The sequence below is a fragment of the Rattus norvegicus genome, chromosome 13, assembly GCF_021556685.1.
Source record: "Rattus norvegicus strain SHRSP/BbbUtx chromosome 13, alternate assembly SHRSP_T2T, whole genome shotgun sequence".
Taxonomy (NCBI): domain Eukaryota; kingdom Metazoa; phylum Chordata; class Mammalia; order Rodentia; family Muridae; genus Rattus; species Rattus norvegicus.
The window spans coordinates 31,661,930-31,671,453 of NC_141546.1; positions in this window are offsets into that span (position 1 = coordinate 31,661,930).

The window sequence follows — 9,524 nt, forward strand, 5'->3', positions numbered from 1 at the left end:
TAGTGCTGGATTTGTAGAAAGATATTGTGTAAATTTGGTTTTGTCGTGGAATATCTTGGTGTCTCCATCTATGTTAATTGAGAGTTTTGCAGGATACAGTAACCTGGGCTGGCATTTGTGTTCTCTTAGGGTCTGTATGACATCTGTCCAGGATCTTCTGGCCTTCATAGTTTCTGGCGAAAAGTCTGGTGTGATTCTGATAGGTCTGCCTTTATATGTTACTTGACCTTTTTCCCTTACTGCTTTTAATATTCTTTCTTTATTTTGTGCCTTTGGTGTTTTGACTATTATGTGACGGGAGGTGTTTCTTTTCTGGTCCAATCTATTTGGAGTTCTGTAGGCTTCTTGTATGCCTATGGGTATCTCTTTTTTTAGGTTAGGGAAGTTTTCTTCTATGATTTTGTTGAAGATATTTACTGGTCCTTTGAGCTGGGAGTCTTCACTCTCTTCTATACCTATTATCCTTAGGTTTGATCTTCTCATTGAGTCCTGGATTTCCTGTATGTTTTGGACCAGTAGCTTTTTCTGCTTTACATTATCTTTGACAGTTGAGTCAATGATTTCTGTGGAATCTTCTGCTCCTGAGATTCTCTCTTCCATCTCTTGTATTCTGTTGGTGAGGCTTCTATCTACAGCTCCTTGTCTCTTCTTTTGATTTTCTATATCCAGGGTTGTTTCCATGTGTTCTTTCTTGATTGCTTCTATTTACATTTTTAATTCCTTCAACTGTTTGATTGTGTTTTCCTGGAATTCTTTCAGGCATTTTTGCGATTCCTCTCTGTAGGTTTCTACTTGTTCTCTAAGGGAGTTCTTCACGTCTTTCTTGAAGTCCTCCAGCATCATGATCAAATATGATTTTGAAACTAGATCTTGCTTTTCTGGTGTGTTTGGATATTCCATGTTTATTTTGGTGGGAGAATTGGGCTCCGATGATGCCATGTAGTCTTGGTTTCTGTTGCTTGGGTTCCTGTGCTTGCCTCCCGCCATCAGATTATCTCTAGTGTTACTTTGTTCTGCTATTTCTGACAGTGGCTAGACTGTCCTATAAGCCTGTGTGTCAGGAGTGCTGTAGACCTGTTTTCCTGTTTTCTTTCAGCCAGTTATTGGGACAGAGTGTTCTGCTTTTGGGCGTGTAGTTTTTCCTCTCTACAGGTCTTCAGTTGTTCCTGTGGGCCTGTGTCTTGAGTTCACCAGGCAGGTCACTTGTAGGGGAAAAGTTGGTCCTACCTGAGGTTCCGAGGCTCAAGTTTGCTCGTGGGGTACTGCCTAAGTCCTCTACGTGGGGGCAACAACCAAGAAGATCTGCGCTGCTCTTTCCGGGAGCCTCCGTGCACCAGGGTTCCAGATGGCATTTGGTGTTTTCCTCTGGCGTCTGGATATGCGCAGAGTGCAGTCTCTTCTGGTTTCCCAGGCGAGTCTGCCTCTCTGTAGTTTTAGCTCTCCCTCCCACGGGATTTGGGTGCAGAGAACTGTTTATCCGGTCTGTTTCCTTCAGGTTCTGGCGGTGTCTCAGGCGCAGGGGTCCTGCCACTCCTGGGCCCTCCCCTACAGGAACCCAGAGGCCTTATACAGTTTCCTCTTGGGCCAGGGATGTGGGCAGGGGTGGGCAGTGTTGGTGGTCTCCTCCGCTCTGCAGCCTCAGGAGTGCCCACCTGACCAGGCGGTGAGGTCTCTCTCCCACGGGGTTTGGGAGCAGAGAGCTGCTGATAGTGTCATTTTCAAATAGGTTCAGAGGTTCAGTCCATTATCACCAAGGCAGGAACATGGCAGCATCCAGGCAGGGATGGTGCAGGAGGAGCTGAGAGTTCTATATCCTCATCTGAAGGCTGAAAGTGAAAACTAATAATAACTATTCTTATACAAACCTGTTATATATGATTTTTTATACTTAATCTTCGTAGAATATTTGGATTTGTGGCATGCATTCACTGTGAATTTTATTGTGGTGTTAGTCTTCTAAGAGTATAGAATAATTTTATAATTTGAAACCAAATCCTTCTTTGACACAATTATCAATAAATATAACTCTTTTATTATTACTGCTTTGTTGTAATTACTATACATTTCATGCTGAGATGCAACCATTTGTATATTCCATTTTGTGATTGATGATGCCAAAAAACCTGTCCCCAAAGCATAAATTTTATAACATTAGAAAAATCCTAGACAGTAATTATGAAGACTATATATGGTGATCCACGTAACCTGGTGCTTTTCTGAGTTTTTGTGCATTAGCGTGAGTCTGTGTTTGTGTGTGTGTGTGTGTGTGTGTGTGTGTGTGTGTGTGTGTATGTGTGTGTGTGTGTGTTTGTATATGTATGTATGTGTGTCTGAGTTTTAGGGATAAATTCATTGGCATTTCAAGGAACATAGCCTTTGGTCTAGCAAAAAATCGTATGTGGACCTATTAGAGGAAGAGAGGGTTGAAGCTTTAATATGACAACTTTTTGTCTGGACAAAATATTGATATTCATACTGTGTGCTTCATATTGTACATCAAACTATTCTGGCTCACAGTAGGTCTTTGTTCTACTTATTTCTCTCATAATGAATGTATATCTATGAATATGCAGGAAATACTTATACACATAGATATACACACATACACACACAGACACACACAGACACACACACAGACAAACACGCACACACACACACACACAAACCCTACCTCTCTTCTAGTTTGTTGGTTTAACCTAAATTAATCTACTTGCCATGATTTTGCTTCGCTTTCTGGCTACTTTTTCTCAACATTGCAGATCAATCACTAGAATACTAATAGATGCTATATTTAAACAGGTTCCTTTGTTTGTTTATTTCAGTATTGTTTTAAAAAATAATGTCTTGAGACAATCTCAAGTCTATTACTTTTAGTCTTTCAAATCAAATTTACTCACAATTTCTCATTAAGGTAGAAAATTATAGAATATTAAGCAGAAATTATTATATCAGCAAGTGTTTACAAGAAACATTTTATAGACATAAATTGACAGAATGAATCCAACTCTTAGGATTGTGTCTTTCAATGTTTCATTACCTAAGCTATGACCTTTGTCTTGAAATTCAGAAATGAAATTTAGGATTGAAAGTTCATCTTGTGGATGAAGCAAAGTGGTGCAGGATGACAGGAACCCGATGTACATCTCTCCTGATAGACAGAGCCAGAATACAGCAAATACATAGCCGAATGCCAGCAGCAAACCACTGAACTGAGAATGGGACCCCTGTTGAAGGAATCATAGAAAGTACTGAAAGAGCTAAGGGGCTCTAGACCCCATATGAACCACAAAGCCAACCAACCACAGCTTCCAGGGACTAATCCAATACCCAAAGACTACACATGCACTGAGCATAGGCTCCAACCGCACAGGGAGCAATGAACAGCCTAGTAAGAACACCAGTGGAAAGGGAAGCTCTTGGTCCTGCAAACTGAAGCCGAAGTGAACGTGATTGCTGGGGAGAGGGCGGGAATTGGGGGAGGATGGTAACTAGACCTCCTGGCTTTCTTGCTTCTTATTTCTTATTTAAATATTTTACATTCTGAAAAAAAGAAAAAAAAAGAAAGTTCATTTTGTTGTATACTTAAATGATACCAAAAGTTCCAACAGAGAACTGCTAAACCTGATAAACACCATCAACAAAGTGGCTGGGTATAAAATTAACTCAAGTAAGTCTGTAGCTTTCCTCTGCACAAAAGAGAAACATGCCGAGAAAGAAATTAGGGAAACGACACCCTTCATAACAGTCCCAAATAATATAAAATACCTCAGTGTGACTTTAACCAAGCAAGTGAAAGATCTGTATGATAAGAACTTCAAGCCTCTGAAGAAAGAAATTGAAAAAAATCTCAGAAGATGGAGAAATCTCCCATGTACATGGATAGGCAGGATTGATATAGTAGAAATGGCCAATTTACCAAAGCGATCTACAGATTCAATGCAATCCCCATCAAAATTCCAACACAATTCTTCAAGGGAGAGACAGGACAATTTGCAAATTCATCTGGAATAACAAAAAAAAGGCTAGCTAAAACGATCCTCAACAATAAAAGGACATCCAGGGGAATCACTACCCCCGAACTCAAGCAGTATGACAGAGCAATAGTGATAAAAACTGCATGGCATTGGTACAGAGACAGGCAGATAGGCCAGGGGAATAGAATTGAAGACCAAGAAATGAAACCCACACACCTATTGTCACTTGATTTTTGACAAAGGAGCCAAAAATATCCAATGGAAAAAAGATAGCATTTTCAGCAAACAGTGCGGGTTCAACTGGAGGTCAGCACAGAGAAGAATGCAGATCGATCCATTCTTATCACGCTGTACAAAGCTTAAGTCCAAGTGGATCAAAGACCTCCACATAAAATGAGATACACTCAAACTAATAGAAGAAAGAGTGGGGAAGAACCTAGAACACATGGGCAATGGAGATTATTTCCTGAACAAAACACCAATGGCTTATGCTGTAAGATCAAGAATCGACAAATGGGATCTCATAAAACTGCAAAGCTTCTGTAAGGCAAAGGACACTATTGTTAGGACTAAATGGCAAGAAACAGTTTGGGAAATGATCTTTAACAATCCTACAATTAATAGAGGTTTTATATCCAAAACATACAAAGAACACACAAGGTTGAACTGCAGGGAGACAAATAACCCTATTTAAAAATGGGGTTCAGAGCTAAACACAAAGTTCACAGCTAAGGAATGCCGAATGCCTGAGAAACACCTAAAGAAATGTTCAACATCTTTAGTCATAAGGGAAATGCATATGAAAACAACCCTGAGATTCCACCTAACCCCAGTCAGAATGGCTAAGATCAAAAACTCAGGTGACAGCACATGCTGCTGAGGATGTAGACAAAGATGAACACTGCTCCATTGCTGCTATGATTTCAGACTGGTACAACCTTTCTGGAAATCAATCTGGAGGTTCCTCAGAAAATTGGACATTGAACTACCTGAGGACCCACTATACCACTCTTGGGCATATACCCAAAAGATGCCCCAACATATAAAAAAGACACATGCTCCACTATGTTCATAGGAGCCTTATTTATAATAGCTAGAAGCTGGAAAGAACTCAGATGCCCTTCAACAGAGGAATGGATACAGAAAATGTGGTACATCACAATGGAATACTACTCAGCTATCAAAAAGAATGACTTTATGAAATTCATAGGCAAATGGATGGAACTGGAAAATATCATCCTGAGTGAGGTAACCCAATCACAGAAAAACACACATGGTATGCACTCATTGATAACTGGCTATTAGCCTAAATGCTTGAATTACCCTGGATGCATAGAACACATGAAACTCAAGATGGATGGTCAAAATGTGAATGCTTTACTCCTTCTTTAAAAGGGGAACAAGAATACCCTTGGCAGGGAATAGAGAGGCAAAGATTAAAACAGAGACAGAAGAAACACCTATTCAGAGCCTGCCCCACATGTGGCCCATACATATACAGCCACCCAATTAGACAAGATGGATGAAGTAAAGAAGTGCAGGCTGACAGGAACTGGATATAGATCTCTCCTGAGAGACATAGCCAGAATACAGCAAATACATAGGCGAATCCAGCAGCAAACCACTGTACTGAGAATGGGACCCCCCATTGAAGGAATCAGAGAAAGGACTGAAAGAATTTGAAGGAGTGTGATACCCCATATGAACAACAATGCCAACCAACCAGAGCTTCCAGAGACTAAGCCACTACCCAAAGATTATACTGGACAGACCCTGGGCTCCAAATGGGTAGGTAACAATGAATAGCCTAGTAAGAGCACCAGTGGAAGGGGAAGCCCTTTGTCCTGCCAAGACTGAACCCCCAAGGAAGTTGATTGTTGGGGGAGGGTATTAATGGGGGAGGATGTGGATGGGAACACCCATATAGAAGTGGAAGGGGAGGGGTTAGGGGGATGTTGTGCTGGAAACCAGGAAAGTAAAAAACAATTGAAATGTAAATAAGAAATACCCAAGTTAATAAAGATGGAGGGAAAAAAAGAAAGTTCATCTTGGTGGATTTTTCCTCTGATGAATATGAAGTGTCCTTTTTTGTCTTTTTTGATAACTTTTGGTTGAAAGTTGACTTTATTCAATATTAGAGTGGCTACTCTAGGTTTTTTCCCTATGGACCATTTGTTTGGAAAATATTTTCCAGCCTTTAACTTTGAGGTAGTTTCTGTCTTTTTCAATGAGGCATGTTTCGAATATGTACCAAAATGCTGTGTCGTCTTTACATATCCATTCTATTAGATTACTGCAGAAATGAGTCCAATGATGGGATGAGATGTTAGAGGTTTAATTAAATTTTTGTGCCTACCTTAATTTGGGCTACTTCCAAGGCGATTCCTTTCTTGCTTTCTCTAGGGTGTAATTTCCTTCCTTAATGAAAGGGCACCTAAATTCTTTAAATAAACCTTAATAAAGATCAAAGCACACATTGCAGCTCACACAATAATCATGGGAGATTTCAAAACCCCACTCTCATTAATGGACACATCATGGAAACAGAAACTATACAGAGACATAGAGAAAGTAACAGAAGTTATGAACCAAATGTATATAACAGATATCTTTAGAACATTTTATACTAAAACAAAAGAATGTAGCTTCTTCAAAGCCCCTCTTGATATCTTCTGCTAAACTGACCATATAATTGGTCACAAAACAGGCCTCAACATATACAAGAAGATTGAAATAATCCCATGCCTCCTATCAGAACACCGTGGACTAAGGCTGGTCTTCAATAACAACAAATGGCAGAAACCCAAACACACATGGAAGCTGAATAATGCTCTACTCAATGATAATGTGGTCAAGGAAGAAATAAAGAAAATAAAGACATTTTAGGATTTAATGAAATGGAAGTCATAGCATAAACCAACCTATATGGAACATGGAAATACTGCTAAAAGAAAAACACATATCTCTGAGTGCCACCAAAAAGTAACTGGAGAGAGCATACATTAGCAGCTTGAGAGCACATCTAAAAGCCCTAGAACAAAAGGAAGCAAATATCCCCAACAGGAGTAAAAGTTTGGATATAATCAAATTCAGCCCTGAAATCAAGCACTTAGAAACTAAAGGAACTATATAAAGAATCAACAAAATCAGGAGCTGGGTCTTGAGAAAATCAACAAGGTAGATAAGCCCTTAGCCAGACTAAGGAGAGGGCATTGAGATATTGTACAAATTAACAAAATCAGAAATTGAAAGGGAGAAATAACAACAGACTTTGAGGAAATTAAAAAAAATCATCAGATCTTACTGCAAAAGCCTATGTTCAAAAAATAAATAAACTGAAATATCTGGATGAAATGTACAATTACCTAGACAAATACCAAGTTCCAAAGTTATATAATGATGGGATAATCATCTTAGCAGTCCAATAACTCCTGAAGAAATGGAGCAATCATTAAAAGTATTCCAAACCAAAAAAAAATCTCAGGATCAGGTGGATTTAGTGTAGAATTCTATGAGAACTTTGCAAGACCTAATGCCAATAGGGTCCAAACTATACCACAAAATAGAAACAGAAGAAACACTACCCAATTCCTTCCATGAATCCACAATTACTCTTATAGCTAAACCACACAGAAATCCACAAATGGGATCTCATAAAACTGCTAAGCTTCTGCAAGGCAAAGGAATCTGGCATTAGGACAAAACAGCAACCAAAATATTGGAAGAAGCCCTTACCAATCATACATCCTATAGGGGGTAATATCCAATATATACAAAACTCAAGAAGGGAGACATCAGAGAGCAAAATAACCATCTTAAAAATGGGGTACAGAACTAAAGGAAAATTCTCAGCTGAGTAATATCAATTTCCTGAGAAATGACTAAAATCGAAAAAACACTTCAGAACAATTTCCCTGAAGAATATTAGCAAAATAATACACAATAAAATTCTTGCAAACAAATTCCAAGAACACATGAAAATGAGCATCCATCATGATCAAGTAGGCTTCATCCCAGGTACTAAGGGATGCTCCAATATATGGAAATCCATCAATGTAATTCACTAAATAAACAAACTCACAGAAAAATCCACATGATCATCTCAATAGATGCAGAGAAAGCATTTGACAAAATTAACCCACCATCATGTTGAAAGACTAGGAAAGATCAGGAAATCAAGACCCATAATTAGAAGTAGTAAAAGTGACTGGAGCTTCAGGTCCCCCACGCTCCAGACACTGCCCAGACCTGAAGGGACCAGATCAACAGTTCTCTGCAACCAAATCCCGTGGGAGGAAGAGCTAAACCTTCAGAGGGGCAGACACACCTGGGAAGCCAGAAGAGACTACACTCTGCCCACATTTCTGACTTCAGAGGAAAACACCTAATGCCATCTGGGACGCTGGTGTACCGGGGCCCCAGGAAAAGGCTGCCCAGGCCCTCCCAGTTGATGCCCTCATGGAGAGCTCAAAAGCAGTCACTCATGAGGAACTTGAGCCCCAGGACCACACATAAGACCAACTTTTCTGCTCCAAGCGACCTGCGTGGTGGACGTAGGACACAGGCCCACAGGAATAACTGAAGACCAGTAGACAGGAAAGACTACATGCCCGAAAGCAGAACACTCTGTTCCTGTAACTAGTAGAAAGAAAACAGGAAAACAGGTCTACAGGACTCCTGACACACAGGCCGAGAGGACAGTCTAGCCACTGTCAGAAATAGCAGAACAAGACTAGAAACAACCTGATGCAGAGAGGCAAGCGCAGGAACCCAAGCAACAGAAACCAAACTACATGGCACCATCGGAGCCCAATTCTGCAACCAAAGCAAACACTGAATATCCAAACACACCAGAAAAGCTAGATCTAGATTTTAAATCACATTTGACCATGAAGATGGAGGACTTCAAGAAGGACATAAAGCACTCCCTTAGAGAAACGCATTAAAACATAAATAAGTAGAAGCCTACAGAAAGGAATCACAAAAGTCCCTGAAAGAATTCCAGGAAAACACAATCAAACAGGTAAAGGAATTAAAAATGGAAATAGAAGCAATAAGGAAAGCACAAATGGAGACAACACTGGATATTGACAACCAAAGGAAGAGACAAGGAGCCATAGATAAAAGCATCACCAACAGAATACAAGAGATAGAAGAGAGAATCTCAGGAGCAGAAGATTCTATAGAAATCATCGACACAATTATCAAAGATAATGTAAAACGGAAAAAGCAACTGGTCCAAAACATACAGGAAATCCAGGACACAATAAGATAAAACCTAAGGATATAGAAGAGAGTGAAGACTCCCAGCTCAACAACCAGTAAATATCTTCAACAAAATCATAGAAGATAACTTCCCTAACCTAAAGAAAGAGATGCCCATAAACATACAAGAAGCCTATATAACTCCAAATAGATTGGACCAGAAAAGAAACTCCTCCTGTCACATAATAGTCAAAACAACAAATGCACAAAATAAAGAAAGAACATTAAAAGCAGCAAGGGAAAAAAGTCAAGTAACATATAAAGGCAGACCTACCAGAATTACAC